This window comes from Rhinoderma darwinii, chromosome 3 (assembly GCF_050947455.1).
Source record: "Rhinoderma darwinii isolate aRhiDar2 chromosome 3, aRhiDar2.hap1, whole genome shotgun sequence".
Lineage (NCBI taxonomy): Eukaryota > Metazoa > Chordata > Amphibia > Anura > Rhinodermatidae > Rhinoderma > Rhinoderma darwinii.
Window position 1 is genome coordinate 365,897,914 of NC_134689.1, and position 17,377 is coordinate 365,915,290.

The following is a 17,377-nucleotide window of genomic DNA, read 5'->3' on the forward strand; positions in this document are numbered from 1 at the left end:
TTATCCCATCAATTCGTTAAGCCCTACGGTGCCATGCGTAAGACCGAAACATGGTACAAGACGCTAAGTCCGCCTCACCCAAACTGCATGGTATGATGCGTTTGTGTTGGCCAGGTATACAGGAAAATGTGACCGATTCATCCGATTCTGGAAGAAGGTTCTCAAGGCCCTTATCTTTGGGAATCCAGAAGGGGAGGGCACTGCATAGGGCAGTAACATCTGCCGCATAATTCCTGAACAACGTTTTCCTTCTGAAATACACCATACTGAGAAAAAAAGGAGACTCCAAAACAGGTGTCGTGTGTGTTTAAAGATAGAGATAACAAAAATGTCAGGGTGCATTTACTTCTTTTCTTGTACTGTAGATGAAACGTTTGTCCTATACAAAACTCATTTGTGAAAAAAACCATAAAAATGTAATTTTTCATACCTATATTGTATTAATTCCTGCAAAAAAATAACAGATGAGTTCAAACTACACGTTAAAAAAATGTCAAAATCACACGCACTCTACAGTCAATTCAATAGGCACCAATCAACCTATGAGTTTATATTTAGGAGACATGCAGTAACTGGCACAAGCAGGCAGAACAAGCTTCTCATGGTGCATGTGGATGTGGGATGTGGTACTAGTGGATGTGGGAAGGGAGATTGTTCATGGGCATTGTACATTGCCATTACAAACGTGGCAGTGTCCACTTCTCAGTTTTGTCTTTTTGTCCTAGAGGTTGACTGGCCTCTATCCTTTTTCAAGCCAGTAGCAGCACTCCCATTTCATACACTCTTACAGATCATCAATCGTGTGCTTTTGCAGGGGAGAGGAGAACGGATCCTCATTCCATCATATGGTAGGCTTGGCAGCACCTAGCAGAACGGAAACAGGAAGAATGTATAGGGATATGAATTGTGTGTGCAGTATATGTTGCAATATTTGTGTATACAGCATAAGGGTAGATTGTTTGTTTGTATAGTATATAAATGCAAGCACCTCCGCTGAAAAGAGTTGTCCTACAGAAAGCCAGAAGTAAAATGGAGCATTGAATAGAATGTAAGTGAAATACAGTTGCGGTGCTTCTTTTGCCACCTGCTCATTAAAATATATCAAAAAGCCAGGTGCGTGATTGGCTGAAACTATAGCTTAGTGGTTTGAGCATCGCCTTTCAGTGCTGGGCTTTAAAGTTCAAATCCCACCTTGACAACATCTCTTCAATTTATGAGGCTTGCCTGCTTGTGCTCATTTTTTACCCTCTTCTAAATGAAAAAAGTCAAGTAAAGCCTCATTCACTCAGTTGTGTTTTGGTCAGTATTATACTTCAGTGTTTGCAAGCCAAACTTCAGGAGTGGATCCAAAACAAGGAAGACGTGCAAATCCTTCCACTATGATAGATTTACGCTGACACTGATGTCATCGCTGTGTTTTTGGATCGATCGCCCCAATCACCAAGCCTGGCTGCATAGTGGACAACAACTGCTTCATGGGTGGGGTGGACTTATCCCATCAAGTCGTTAAGCCCTACGGTGCCATGCGTAAGACCGAAACATGGTACAAGACGCTAAGTCCGCCTCACCCAAACTGCATGGTATGATGCGTTTGTGTTGGCCAGGTATACAGGAAAATGTGACCGATTCATCCGATTCTGGAAGAAGGTTCTCAAGGCCCTTATCTTTGGGAATCCAGAAGGGGAGGGCACTGCATAGGGCAGTAACATCTGCCGCATAATTCCTGAACAACATTTTCCTTCTGAAATACACCATACTGAGAAAAAAAGGAGACTCCAAAACAGGTGTCGTGTGTGTTTAAAGATAGAGATAACAAAAATGCCAGGGTGCATTTACTTCGTTTCTTGTACTGTAGATGAAACGTTTGTCCTATACAAAACTCATTTGTGAAAAAAACCATAAAAATGTAATTTTTCATACCTATATTGTATTAATTCCTGCAAAAAAATAACAGATGAGTTCAAACTACACGTTAAAAAAATGTCAAAATCACACGCACTCTACAGTCAATTCAATAGGCACCAATCAACCTATGAGTTTATATTTAGGAGACATGCAGTAACTGGCACAAGCAGGCAGAACAAGCTTCTCATGGTGCATGTGGATGTGGGATGTGGTACTAGTGGATGTGGGAAGGGAGATTGTTCATGGGCATTGTACATTGCCATTACAAACGTGGCAGCGTCCACTTCTCAGTTTTGTCTTTTTGTCCTAGAGGTTGACTGGCCTCTATCCTTTTTCAAGCCAGTAGCAGCACTCCCATTTCATACACTCTTACAGATCATCAATCGTGTGCTTTTGCAGGGGAGAGGAGAACGGATCCTCATTCCATCATATGGTAGGCTTGGCAGCACCTAGCAGAACGGAAACAGGAAGAATGTATAGGGATATGAATTGTGTGTGCAGTATATGTTGCAATATTTGTGTATACAGCATAAGGGTAGATTGTTTGTTTGTATAGTATAGAAATGCAAGCACCTCCGCTGAAAAGAGTTGTCCTACAGAAAGCCAGAAGTAAAATGGAGCATTGAATAGAATGTAAGTGAAATACAGTTGCGGTGCTTCTTTTGCCACCTGCTCATTAAAATATATCAAAAAGCCAGCTGCGTGATTGGCTGAAACTATAGCTTAGTGGTTAGAGCATCGCCTTTCAGTGCTGGGCTTTAAAGTTCAAATCCCACCTTGACAACATCTCTTCAATTTATGAGGCTTGCCTGCTTGTGCTCTTTTTTTACCCTCTTCTAAATGAAAAAAGTCATGTAAAGCCTCATTCACTCAGTTGTGTTTTGGTCAGTATTATACTTCAGTGTTTGCAAGCCAAACTTCAGGAGTGGATCCAAAACAAGGAAGACGTGCAAATCCTTCCACTATGATAGATTTACGCTGACACTGATGTCATCGCTGTGTTTTTGGATCGATCGCCCCAATCACCAAGCCTGGCTGCATAGTGGACAACAACTGCTTCATGGGTGGGGTGGACTTATCCCATCAAGTCGTTAAGCCCTACGGTGCCATGCGTAAGACCGAAACATGGTACAAGACGCTAAGTCCGCCTCACCCAAACTGCATGGTATGATGCGTTTGTGTTGGCCAGGTATACAGGAAAATGTGACCGATTCATCCGATTCTGGAAGAAGGTTCTCAAGGCCCTTATCTTTGGGAATCCAGAAGGGGAGGGCACTGCATAGGGCAGTAACATCTGCCGCATAATTCCTGAACAACATTTTCCTTCTGAAATACACCATACTGAGAAAAAAAGGAGACTCCAAAACAGGTGTCGTGTGTGTTTAAAGATAGAGATAACAAAAATGTCAGGGTGCATTTACTTAGTTTCTTGTACTGTAGACGAAACGTTTGTCCTATACAAAACTCATTTGTGAAAAAAACCATAAAAATGTAATTTTTCATACCTATATTGTATTAATTCCTGCAAAAAAAATAACAGATGAGTTCAAACTACACGTTAAAAAAATGTCAAAATCACACGCACTCTACAGTCAATTCAATAGGCACCAATCAACCTATGAGTTTATATTTAGGAGACATGCAGTAACTGGCACAAGCAGGCAGAACAAGCTTCTCATGGTGCATGTGGATGTGGGATGTGGTACTAGTGGATGTGGGAAGGGAGATTGTTCATGGGCATTGTACATTGCCATTACAAACGTGGCAGTGTCCACTTCTCAGTTTTGTCTTTTTGTCCTAGAGGTTGACTGGCCTCTATCCTTTTTCAAGCCAGTAGCAGCACTCCCATTTCATACACTCTTACAGATCATCAATCGTGTGCTTTTGCAGGGGAGAGGAGAACGGATCCTCATTCCATCATATGGTAGGCTTGGCAGCACCTAGCAGAACGGAAACAGGAAGAATGTATAGGGATATGAATTGTGTGTGCAGTATATGTTGCAATATTTGTGTATACAGCATAAGGGTAGATTGTTTGTTTGTATAGTATATAAATGCAAGCACCTCCGCTGAAAAGAGTTGTCCTACAGAAAGCCAGAAGTAAAATGGAGCATTGAATAGAATGTAAGTGAAATACAGTTGCGGTGCTTCTTTTGCCACCTGCTCATTAAAATATATCAAAAAGCCAGCTGCGTGATTGGCTGAAACTATAGCTTAGTGGTTAGAGCATCGCCTTTCAGTGCTGGGCTTTAAAGTTCAAATCCCACCTTGACAACATCTCTTCAATTTATGAGGCTTGCCTGCTTGTGCTCTTTTTTTACCCTCTTCTAAATGAAAAAAGTCATGTAAAGCCTCATTCACTCAGTTGTGTTTTGGTCAGTATTATACTTCAGTGTTTGCAAGCCAAACTTCAGGAGTGGATCCAAAACAAGGAAGACGTGCAAATCCTTCCACTATGATAGATTTACGCTGACACTGATGTCATCGCTGTGTTTTTGGATCGATCGCCCCAATCACCAAGCCTGGCTGCATAGTGGACAACAACTGCTTCATGGGTGGGGTGGACTTATCCCATCAAGTCGTTAAGCCCTACGGTGCCATGCGTAAGACCGAAACATGGTACAAGACGCTAAGTCCGCCTCACCCAAACTGCATGGTATGATGCGTTTGTGTTGGCCAGGTATACAGGAAAATGTGACCGATTCATCCGATTCTGGAAGAAGGTTCTCAAGGCCCTTATCTTTGGGAATCCAGAAGGGGAGGGCACTGCATAGGGCAGTAACATCTGCCGCATAATTCCTGAACAACATTTTCCTTCTGAAATACACCATACTGAGAAAAAAAGGAGACTCCAAAACAGGTGTCGTGTGTGTTTAAAGATAGAGATAACAAAAATGTCAGGGTGCATTTACTTAGTTTCTTGTACTGTAGATGAAACGTTTGTCCTATACAAAACTCATTTGTGAAAAAAACCATAAAAATGTAATTTTTCATACCTATATTGTATTAATTCCTGCAAAAAAAATAACAGATGAGTTCAAACTACACGTTAAAAAAATGTCAAAATCACACGCACTCTACAGTCAATTCAATAGGCACCAATCAACCTATGAGTTTATATTTAGGAGACATGCAGTAACTGGCACAAGCAGGCAGAACAAGCTTCTCATGGTGCATGTGGATGTGGGATGTGGTACTAGTGGATGTGGGAAGGGAGATTGTTCATGGGCATTGTACATTGCCATTACAAACGTGGCAGTGTCCACTTCTCAGTTTTGTCTTTTTGTCCTAGAGGTTGACTGGCCTCTATCCTTTTTCAAGCCAGTAGCAGCACTCCCATTTCATACACTCTTACAGATCATCAATCGTGTGCTTTTGCAGGGGAGAGGAGAACGGATCCTCATTCCATCATATGGTAGGCTTGGCAGCACCTAGCAGAACGGAAACAGGAAGAATGTATAGGGATATGAATTGTGTGTGCAGTATATGTTGCAATATTTGTGTATACAGCATAAGGGTAGATTGTTTGTTTGTATAGTATATAAATGCAAGCACCTCCGCTGAAAAGAGTTGTCCTACAGAAAGCCAGAAGTAAAATGGAGCATTGAATAGAATGTAAGTGAAATACAGTTGCGGTGCTTCTTTTGCCACCTGCTCATTAAAATATATCAAAAAGCCAGCTGCGTGATTGGCTGAAACTATAGCTTAGTGGTTTGAGCATCGCCTTTCAGTGCTGGGCTTTAAAGTTCAAATCCCACCTTGACAACATCTCTTCAATTTATGAGGCTTGCCTGCTTGTGCTCATTTTTTACCCTCTTCTAAATGAAAAAAGTCAAGTAAAGCCTCATTCACTCAGTTGTGTTTTGGTCAGTATTATACTTCAGTGTTTGCAAGCCAAACTTCAGGAGTGGATCCAAAACAAGGAAGACGTGCAAATCCTTCCACTATGATAGATTTACGCTGACACTGATGTCATCGCTGTGTTTTTGGATCGATCGCCCCAATCACCAAGCCTGGCTGCATAGTGGACAACAACTGCTTCATGGGTGGGGTGGACTTATCCCATCAAGTCGTTAAGCCCTACGGTGCCATGCGTAAGACCGAAACATGGTACAAGACGCTAAGTCCGCCTCACCCAAACTGCATGGTATGATGCGTTTGTGTTGGCCAGGTATACAGGAAAATGTGACCGATTCATCCGATTCTGGAAGAAGGTTCTCAAGGCCCTTATCTTTGGGAATCCAGAAGGGGAGGGCACTGCATAGGGCAGTAACATCTGCCGCATAATTCCTGAACAACATTTTCCTTCTGAAATACACCATACTGAGAAAAAAAGGAGACTCCAAAACAGGTGTCGTGTGTGTTTAAAGATAGAGATAACAAAAATGCCAGGGTGCATTTACTTCGTTTCTTGTACTGTAGATGAAACGTTTGTCCTATACAAAACTCATTTGTGAAAAAAACCATAAAAATGTAATTTTTCATACCTATATTGTATTAATTCCTGCAAAAAAATAACAGATGAGTTCAAACTACACGTTAAAAAAATTTCAAAATCACACGCACTCTACAGTCAATTCAATAGGCACCAATCAACCTATGAGTTTATATTTAGGAGACATGCAGTAACTGGCACAAGCAGGCAGAACAAGCTTCTCATGGTGCATGTGGATGTGGGATGTGGTACTAGTGGATGTGGGAAGGGAGATTGTTCATGGGCATTGTACATTGCCATTACAAACGTGGCAGTGTCCACTTCTCAGTTTTGTCTTTTTGTCCTAGAGGTTGACTGGCCTCTATCCTTTTTCAAGCCAGTAGCAGCACTCCCATTTCATACACTCTTACAGATCATCAATCGTGTGCTTTTGCAGGGGAGAGGAGAACGGATCCTCATTCCATCATATGGTAGGCTTGGCAGCACCTAGCAGAACGGAAACAGGAAGAATGTATAGGGATATGAATTGTGTGTGCAGTATATGGCAGCAATATTTGTGTATACAGCATAAGGGTAGATTGTTTGTTTGTATAGTATAGAAATGCAAGCACCTCCGCTGAAAAGAGTTGTCCTACAGAAAGCCAGAAGTAAAATGGAGCATTGAATAGAATGTAAGTGAAATACAGTTGCGGTGCTTCTTTTGCCACCTGCTCATTAAAATATATCAAAAAGCCAGCTGCGTGATTGGCTGAAACTATAGCTTAGTGGTTAGAGCATCACCTTTCAGTGCTGGGCTTTAAAGTTCAAATCCCACCTTGACAACATCTCTTCAATTTATGAGGCTTGCCTGCTTGTGCTCTTTTTTTACCCTCTTCTAAATGAAAAAAGTCAAGTAAAGCCTCATTCACTCAGTTGTGTTTTGGTCAGTATTATACTTCAGTGTTTGCAAGCCAAACTTCAGGAGTGGATCCAAAACAAGGAAGACGTGCAAATCCTTCCACTATGATAGATTTACGCTGACACTGATGTCATCGCTGTGTTTTTGGATCGATCGCCCCAATCACCAAGCCTGGCTGCATAGTGGACAACAACTGCTTCATGGGTGGGGTGGACTTATCCCATCAAGTCGTTAAGCCCTACGGTGCCATGCGTAAGACCGAAACATGGTACAAGACGCTAAGTCCGCCTCACCCAAACTGCATGGTATGATGCGTTTGTGTTGGCCAGGTATACAGGAAAATGTGACCGATTCATCCGATTCTGGAAGAAGGTTCTCAAGGCCCTTATCTTTGGGAATCCAGAAGGGGAGGGCACTGCATAGGGCAGTAACATCTGCCGCATAATTCCTGAACAACATTTTCCTTCTGAAATACACCATACTGAGAAAAAAAGGAGACTCCAAAACAGGTGTCGTGTGTGTTTAAAGATAGAGATAACAAAAATGTCAGGGTGCATTTACTTAGTTTCTTGTACTGTAGATGAAACGTTTGTCCTATACAAAACTCATTTGTGAAAAAAACCATAAAAATGTAATTTTTCATACCTATATTGTATTAATTCCTGCAAAAAAAATAACAGATGAGTTCAAACTACACGTTAAAAAAATGTCAAAATCACACGCACTCTACAGTCAATTCAATAGGCACCAATCAACCTATGAGTTTATATTTAGGAGACATGCAGTAACTGGCACAAGCAGGCAGAACAAGCTTCTCATGGTGCATGTGGATGTGGGATGTGGTACTAGTGGATGTGGGAAGGGAGATTGTTCATGGGCATTGTACATTGCCATTACAAACGTGGCAGTGTCCACTTCTCAGTTTTGTCTTTTTGTCCTAGAGGTTGACTGGCCTCTATCCTTTTTCAAGCCAGTAGCAGCACTCCCATTTCATACACTCTTACAGATCATCAATCGTGTGCTTTTGCAGGGGAGAGGAGAACGGATCCTCATTCCATCATATGGTAGGCTTGGCAGCACCTAGCAGAACGGAAACAGGAAGAATGTATAGGGATATGAATTGTGTGTGCAGTATATGTTGCAATATTTGTGTATACAGCATAAGGGTAGATTGTTTGTTTGTATAGTATATAAATGCAAGCACCTCCGCTGAAAAGAGTTGTCCTACAGAAAGCCAGAAGTAAAATGGAGCATTGAATAGCATGTAAGTGAAATACAGTTGCGGTGCTTCTTTTGCCACCTGCTCATTAAAATATATCAAAAAGCCAGCTGTGTGATTGGCTGAAACTATAGCTTAGTGGTTAGAGCATCGCCTTTCAGTGCTGGGCTTTAAAGTTCAAATCCCACCTTGACAACATCTCTTCAATTTATGAGGCTTGCCTGCTTGTGCTCTTTTTTTACCCTCTTCTAAATGAAAAAAGTCAAGTAAAGCCTCATTCACTCAGTTGTGTTTTGGTCAGTATTATACTTCAGTGTTTGCAAGCCAAACTTCAGGAGTGGATCCAAAACAAGGAAGACGTGCAAATCCTTCCACTATGATAGATTTACGCTGACACTGATGTCATCGCTGTGTTTTTGGATCGATCGCCCCAATCACCAAGCCTGGCTGCATAGTGGACAACAACTGCTTCATGGGTGGGGTGGACTTATCCCATCAAGTCGTTAAGCCCTACGGTGCCATGCGTAAGACCGAAACATGGTACAAGACGCTAAGTCTGCCTCACCCAAACTGCATGGTATGATGCGTTTGTGTTGGCCAGGTATACAGGAAAATGTGACCGATTCATCCGATTCTGGAAGAAGGTTCTCAAGGCCCTTATCTTTGGGAATCCAGAAGGGGAGGGCACTGCATAGGGCAGTAACATCTGCCGCTTAATTCCTGAACAACGTTTTCCTTCTGAAATACACCATACTGAGAAAAAAAGGAGACTCCAAAACAGGTGTCGTGTGTGTTTAAAGATAGAGATAACAAAAATGTCAGGGTGCATTTACTTCGTTTCTTGTACTGTAGATGAAACGTTTGTCCTATACAAAACTCATTTGTGAAAAAAACCATAAAAATGTAATTTTTCATACCTATATTGTATTAATTCCTGCAAAAAAATAACAGATGAGTTCAAACTACACGTTAAAAAAATGTCAAAATCACACGCACTCTACAGTCAATTCAATAGGCACCAATCAACCTATGAGTTTATATTTAGGAGACATGCAGTAACTGGCACAAGCAGGCAGAACAAGCTTCTCATGGTGCATGTGGATGTGGGCTGTGGTACTAGTGGATTTGGGAAGGGAGATTGTTCATGGGCATTGTACATTGCCATTACAAACGTGGCAGTGTCCACTTCTCAGTTTTGTCTTTTTGTCCTAGAGGTTGACTGGCCTCTATCCTTTTTCAAGGCAGTAGCAGCACTCCCATTTCATACACTCTTACAGATCATCAATCGTGTGCTTTTGCAGGGGAGAGGAGAACGGATCCTCATTCCATCATATGGTAGGCTTGGCAGCACCTAGCAGAACGGAAACAGGAAGAATGTATAGGGATATGAATTGTGTGTGCAGTATATGTTGCAATATTTGTGTATACAGCATAAGGGTAGATTGTTTGTTTGTATAGTATAGAAATGCAAGCACCTCCGCTGAAAAGAGTTGTCCTACAGAAAGCCAGAAGTAAAATGGAGCATTGAATAGAATGTAAGTGAAATACAGTTGCGGTGCTTCTTTTGCCACCTGCTCATTAAAATATATCAAAAAGCCAGCTGCGTGATTGGCTGAAACTATAGCTTAGTGGTTTGAGCATCGCCTTTCAGTGCTGGGCTTTAAAGTTCAAATCCCACCTTGACAACATCTCTTCAATTTATGAGGCTTGCCTGCTTGTGCTCTTTTTTTACCCTCTTCTAAATGAAAAAAGTCAAGTAAAGCCTCATTCACTCAGTTGTGTTTTGGTCAGTATTATACTTCAGTGTTTGCAAGCCAAACTTCAGGAGTGGATCCAAAACAAGGAAGACGTGCAAATCCTTCCACTATGATAGATTTACGCTGACACTGATGTCATCGCTGTGTTTTTGGATCGATCGCCCCAATCACCAAGCCTGGCTGCATAGTGGACAACAACTGCTTCATGGGTGGGGTGGACTTATCCCATCAAGTCGTTAAGCCCTACGGTGCCATGCGTAAGACCGAAACATGGTACAAGACGCTAAGTCCGCCTCACCCAAACTGCATGGTATGATGCGTTTGTGTTGGCCAGGTATACAGGAAAATGTGACCGATTCATCCGATTCTGGAAGAAGGTTCTCAAGGCCCTTATCTTTGGGAATCCAGAAGGGGAGGGCACTGCATAGGGCAGTAACATCTGCCGCATAATTCCTGAACAACATTTTCCTTCTGAAATACACCATACTGAGAAAAAAAGGAGACTCCAAAACAGGTGTCGTGTGTGTTTAAAGATAGAGATAACAAAAATGTCAGGGTGCATTTACTTAGTTTCTTGTACTGTAGATGAAACGTTTGTCCTATACAAAACTCATTTGTGAAAAAACCATAAAAATGTAATTTTTCATACCTATATTGTATTAATTCCTGCAAAAAAAATAACAGATGAGTTCAAACTACACGTTAAAAAAATGTCAAAATCACACGCACTCTACAGTCAATTCAATAGGCACCAATCAACCTATGAGTTTATATTTAGGAGACATGCAGTAACTGGCACAAGCAGGCAGAACAAGCTTCTCATGGTGCATGTGGATGTGGGATGTGGTACTAGTGGATGTGGGAAGGGAGATTGTTCATGGGCATTGTACATTGCCATTACAAACGTGGCAGTGTCCACTTCTCAGTTTTGTCTTTTTGTCCTAGAGGTTGACTGGCCTCTATCCTTTTTCAAGCCAGTAGCAGCACTCCCATTTCATACACTCTTACAGATCATCAATCGTGTGCTTTTGCAGGGGAGAGGAGAACGGATCCTCATTCCATCATATGGTAGGCTTGGCAGCACCTAGCAGAACGGAAACAGGAAGAATGTATAGGGATATGAATTGTGTGTGCAGTATATGTTGCAATATTTGTGTATACAGCATAAGGGTAGATTGTTTGTTTGTATAGTATATAAATGCAAGCACCTCCGCTGAAAAGAGTTGTCCTACAGAAAGCCAGAAGTAAAATGGAGCATTGAATAGAATGTAAGTGAAATACAGTTGCGGTGCTTCTTTTGCCACCTGCTCATTAAAATATATAAAAAAGCCAGCTGCGTGATTGGCTGAAACTATAGCTTAGTGGTTAGAGCATCGCCTTTCAGTGATGGGCTTTAAAGGAACAGTGTCATCACAAATTATTTTTTTATATGTTAAAGATGTTAGTGCTTTATTAAAAACGTTTATATTCATTTGTGTGTTTGTGTTTTACTTTTTCTTATTTTTACACTTTTTCTTCCCTATGGGGGCTGCCATTTTTTGTTCCATTTCTGTGTGTGTCGATTAACGACACACACAGACATGGAATACGGCAGCCACAGTCCCATAGGGACGACGAACGGCTCCCGTCCCATTGACTGCCGTGTACGGCGTCTGTGTGGGAACTGCGCATGCGCCGCTCCCACACAGTCCTATTCGAAATTGGCGCCGTCCGGCGCCATTTTCCTGTGGACCGGAAGTCGCGGCCGGACAGTAATATTACTACTTCCGGTCGCGGCTTCCGGACAAGTGCACATGGAACAGTGGCAGCAAAGGGAGCGGACGGGCCGGAGGGAGCCGCGGCGGCAGGAGCAGGTAAGAGATTTCAATGTATGTTAGTGTTTGTGTGTGTTTACTACTGTATGTAAGCCTACTACACTGTGGGTTACCTCAAAAAATGGCGACACACAGTGTAGGAGGTTAAACCTTTCAAAACCCTCGTTTATCACGGCACTAGCCAGGATAAAGGAGGGGGGGATGCTGAGAGCTCACTAGAGCGAGGGCTTTTAACCCAATGTTGCAATGCTGCAATTTTGGGAACTAGCTCCATCTAGTGACCAAAAATGGGTAGTATTATAAATTAGAAAAAATTTATAATATTTCCTGACTCGCGAAAAAAATAAAAAAAATTTGAACAATGTTTAATCACCCACACACTAAATGTTTAATTTTTAAAAAAAAAACATCTTTTTCTGGCGACACATTCCCTTTAAAGTTCAAATCCCACCTTGACAACATCTCTTCAATTTATGAGGCTTGCCTGCTTGTGCTCTTTTTTTACCCTCTTCTAAATGAAAAAAGTCAAGTAAAGCCTCATTCACTCAGTTGTGTTTTGGTCAGTATTATACTTCAGTGTTTGCAAGCCAAACTTCAGGAGTGGATCCAAAACAAGGAAGACGTGCAAATCCTTCCACTATGATAGATTTACGCTGACACTGATGTCATCGCTGTGTTTTTGGATCGATCGCCCCAATCACCAAGCCTGGCTGCATAGTGGACAACAACTGCTTCATGGGTGGGGTGGACTTATCCCATCAAGTCGTTAAGCCCTACGGTGCCATGCGTAAGACCGAAACATGGTACAAGACGCTAAGTCCGCCTCACCCAAACTGCATGGTATGATGCGTTTGTGTTGGCCAGGTATACAGGAAAATGTGACCGATTCATCCGATTCTGGAAGAAGGTTCTCAAGGCCCTTATCTTTGGGAATCCAGAAGGGGAGGGCACTGCATAGGGCAGTAACATCTGCCGCATAATTCCTGAACAACGTTTTCCTTCTGAAATACACCATACTGAGAAAAAAAGGAGACTCCAAAACAGGTGTCGTGTGTGTTTAAAGATAGAGATAACAAAAATGTCAGGGTGCATTTACTTCGTTTCTTGTACTGTAGATGAAACGTTTGTCCTATACAAAACTCATTTGTGAAAAAAACCATAAAAATGTATTTTTTCATACCTATATTGTATTAATTCCTGCAAAAAAATAACAGATGAGTTCAAACTACACGTTAAAAAAATGTCAAAATCACACGCACTCTACAGTCAATTCAATAGGCACCAATCAACCTATGAGTTTATATTTAGGAGACATGCAGTAACTGGCACAAGCAGGCAGAACAAGCTTCTCATGGTGCATGTGGATGTGGGATGTGGTACTAGTGGATGTGGGAAGGGAGATTGTTCATGGGCATTGTACATTGCCATTACAAACGTGGCAGTGTCCACTTCTCAGTTTTGTCTTTTTGTCCTAGAGGTTGACTGGCCTCTATCCTTTTTCAAGCCAGTAGCAGCACTCCCATTTCATACACTCTTAAAGATCATCAATCGTGTGCTTTTGCAGGGGAGAGGAGAACGGATCCTCATTCCATCATATGGTAGGCTTGGCAGCACCTAGCAGAACGGAAACAGGAAGAATGTATAGGGATATGAATTGTGTGTGCAGTATATGTTGCAATATTTGTGTATACAGCATAAGGGTAGATTGTTTGTTTGTATAGTATATAAATGCAAGCACCTCCGCTGAAAAGAGTTGTCCTACAGAAAGGCAGAAGTAAAATGGAGCATTGAATAGAATGTAAGTGAAATACAGTTGCGGTGCTTCTTTTGCCACCTGCTCATTAAAATATATCAAAAAGCCAGCTGCGTGATTGGCTGAAACTATAGCTTAGTGGTTAGAGCATCGCCTTTCAGTGCTGGGCTTTAAAGTTCAAATCCCACCTTGACAACATCTCTTCAATTTATGAGGCATGCCTGCTTGTGCTCTTTTTTTACCCTCTTCTAAATGAAAAAAGTCAAGTAAAGCCTCATTCACTCAGTTGTGTTTTGGTCAGTATTATACTTCAGTGTTTGCAAGCCAAACTTCAGGAGTGGATCCAAAACAAGGAAGACGTGCAAATCCTTCCACTATGATAGATTTGCGCTGACACTGATGTCATCGCTGTGTTTTTGGATCGATCGCCCCAATCACCAAGCCTGGCTGCATAGTGGTCAACAACTGCTTCATGGGTGGGGTGGACTTATCCCATCAAGTCGTTAAGCCCTACGGTGCCATGCGTAAGACCGAAACATGGTACAAGACGCTAAGTCCGCCTCACCCAAACTGCATGGTATGATGCGTTTGTGTTGGCCAGGTATACAGGAAAATGTGACCGATTCATCCGATTCTGGAAGAAGGTTCTCAAGGCCCTTATCTTTGGGAATCCAGAAGGGGAGGGCACTGCATAGGGCAGTAACATCTGCCGCATAATTCCTGAACAACGTTTTCCTTCTGAAATACACCATACTGAGAAAAAAAGGAGACTCCAAAACATGTGTCGTGTGTGTTTAAAGATAGAGATAACAAAAATGTCAGGGTGCATTTACTTCTTTTCTTGTACTGTAGATGAAACGTTTGTCCTATACAAAACTCATTTGTGAAAAAAACCATAAAAATGTAATTTTTCATACCTATATTGTATTAATTCCTGCAAAAAAATAACAGATGAGTTCAAACTACACGTTAAAAAAATGTCAAAATCACACGCACTCTACAGTCAATTCAATAGGCACCAATCAACCTATGAGTTTATATTTAGGAGACATGCAGTAACTTGCACAAGGAGGCAGAACAAGCTTCTCATGGTGCATGTGGATGTGGGATGTGGTACTAGTGGATGTGGGAAGGGAGATTGTTCATGGGCATTGTACATTGCCATTACAAACGTGGCAGTGTCCACTTCTCAGTTTTGTCTTTTTGTCCTAGAGGTTGACTGGCCTCTATCCTTTTTCAAGCCAGTAGCAGCACTCCCATTTCATACACTCTTACAGATCATCAATCGTGTGCTTTTGCAGGGGAGAGGAGAACGGATCCTCATTCCATCATATGGTAGGCTTGGCAGCACCTAGCAGAACGGAAACAGGAAGAATGTATAGGGATATGAATTGTGTGTGCAGTATATGTTGCAATATTTGTGTATACAGCATAAGGGTAGATTGTTTCTTTGTATAGTATAGAAATGCAAGCACCTCCGCTGAAAAGAGTTGTCCTACAGAAAGCCAGAAGTAAAATGGAGCATTGAATAGAATGTAAGTGAAATACAGTAGCGGTGCTTCTTTTGCCACCTGCTCATTAAAATATATCAAAAAGCCAGCTGCATGATTGGCTGAAACTATAGCTTAGTGGTTAGAGCATCGCCTTTCAGTGCTGGGCTTTAAAGTTCAAATCCCACCTTGACAACATCTCTTCAATTTATGAGGCTTGCCTGCTTGTGCTCTTTTTTTACCCTCTTCTAAATGAAAAAAGTCAAGTAAAGCCTCATTCACTCAGTTGTGTTTTGGTCAGTATTATACTTCAGTGTTTGCAAGCCAAACTTCAGGAGTGGATCCAAAACAAGGAAGACGTGCAAATCCTTCCACTATGATAGATTTACGCTGACACTGATGTCATCGCTGTGTTTTTGGATCGATCGCCCCAATCACCAAGCCTGGCTGCATAGTGGACAACAACTGCTTCATGGGTGGGGTGGACTTATCCCATCAAGTCGTTAAGCCCTACGGTGCCATGCGTAAGACCGAAACATGGTACAAGACGCTAAGTCCGCCTCACCCAAACTGCATGGTATGATGCGTTTGTGTTGGCCAGGTATACAGGAAAATGTGACCGATTCATCCGATTCTGGAAGAAGGTTCTCAAGGCCCTTATCTTTGGGAATCCAGAAGGGGAGGGCACTGCATAGGGCAGTAACATCTGCCGCATAATTCCTGAACAACATTTTCCTTCTGAAATACACCATACTGAGAAAAAAAGGAGACTCCAAAACAGGTGTCGTGTGTGTTTAAAGATAGAGATAACAAAAATGTCAGGGTGCATTTACTTCGTTTCTTGTACTGTAGATGAAACGTTTGTCCTATACAAAACTCATTTGTGAAAAAAACCATAAAAATGTAATTTTTCATACCTATATTGTATTAATTCCTGCAAAAAAAATAACAGATGAGTTCAAACTACACGTTAAAAAAATGTCAAAATCACACGCACTCTACAGTCAATTCAATAGGCACCAATCAACCTATGAGTTTATATTTAGGAGACATGCAGTAACTGGCACAAGGAGGCAGAACAAGCTTCTCATGGTGCATGTGGATGTGGGATGTGGTACTAGTGGATGTGGGAAGGGAGATTGTTCATGGGCATTGTACATTGCCATTACAAACGTGGCAGTGTCCACTTCTCAGTTTTGTCTTTTTGTCCTAGAGGTTGACTGGCCTCTATCCTTTTTCAAGCCAGTAGCAGCACTCCCATTTCATACACTCTTACAGATCATCAATCGTGTGCTTTTGCAGGGGAGAGGAGAACGGATCCTCATTCCATCATATGGTAGGCTTGGCAGCACCTAGCAGAACGGAAACAGGAAGAATGTATAGGGATATGAATTGTGTGTGCAGTATATGTTGCAATATTTGTGTATACAGCATAAGGGTAGATTGTTTGTTTGTATAGTATAGAAATGCAAGCACCTCCGCTGAAAAGAGTTGTCCTACAGAAAGCCAGAAGTAAAATGGAGCATTGAATAGAATGTAAGTGAAATACAGTAGCGGTGCTTCTTTTGCCACCTGCTCATTAAAATATATCAAAAAGCCAACTGCATGATTGGCTGAAACTATAGCTTAGTGGTTAGCGCATCGCCTTTCAGTGCTGGGCTTTAAAGTTCAAATCCCACCTTGACAACATCTCTTCAATTTATGAGGCTTGCCTGCTTGTGCTCTTTTTTTACCCTCTTCTAAATGAAAAAAGTCAAGTAAAGCCTCATTCACTCAGTTGTGTTTTGGTCAGTATTATACTTCAGTGTTTGCAAGCCAAACTTCAGGAGTGGATCCAAAACAAGGAAGACGTGCAAATCCTTCCACTATGATAGATTTACGCTGACACTGATGTCATCGCTGTGTTTTTGGATCGATCGCCCCAATCACCAAGCCTGGCTGCATAGTGGACAACAACTGCTTCATGGGTGGGGTGGACTTATCCCATCAAGTCGTTAAGCCCTACGGTGCCATGCGTAAGACCGAAACATGGTACAAGACGCTAAGTCCGCCTCACCCAAACTGCATGGTATGATGCGTTTGTGTTGGCCAGGTATACAGGAAAAT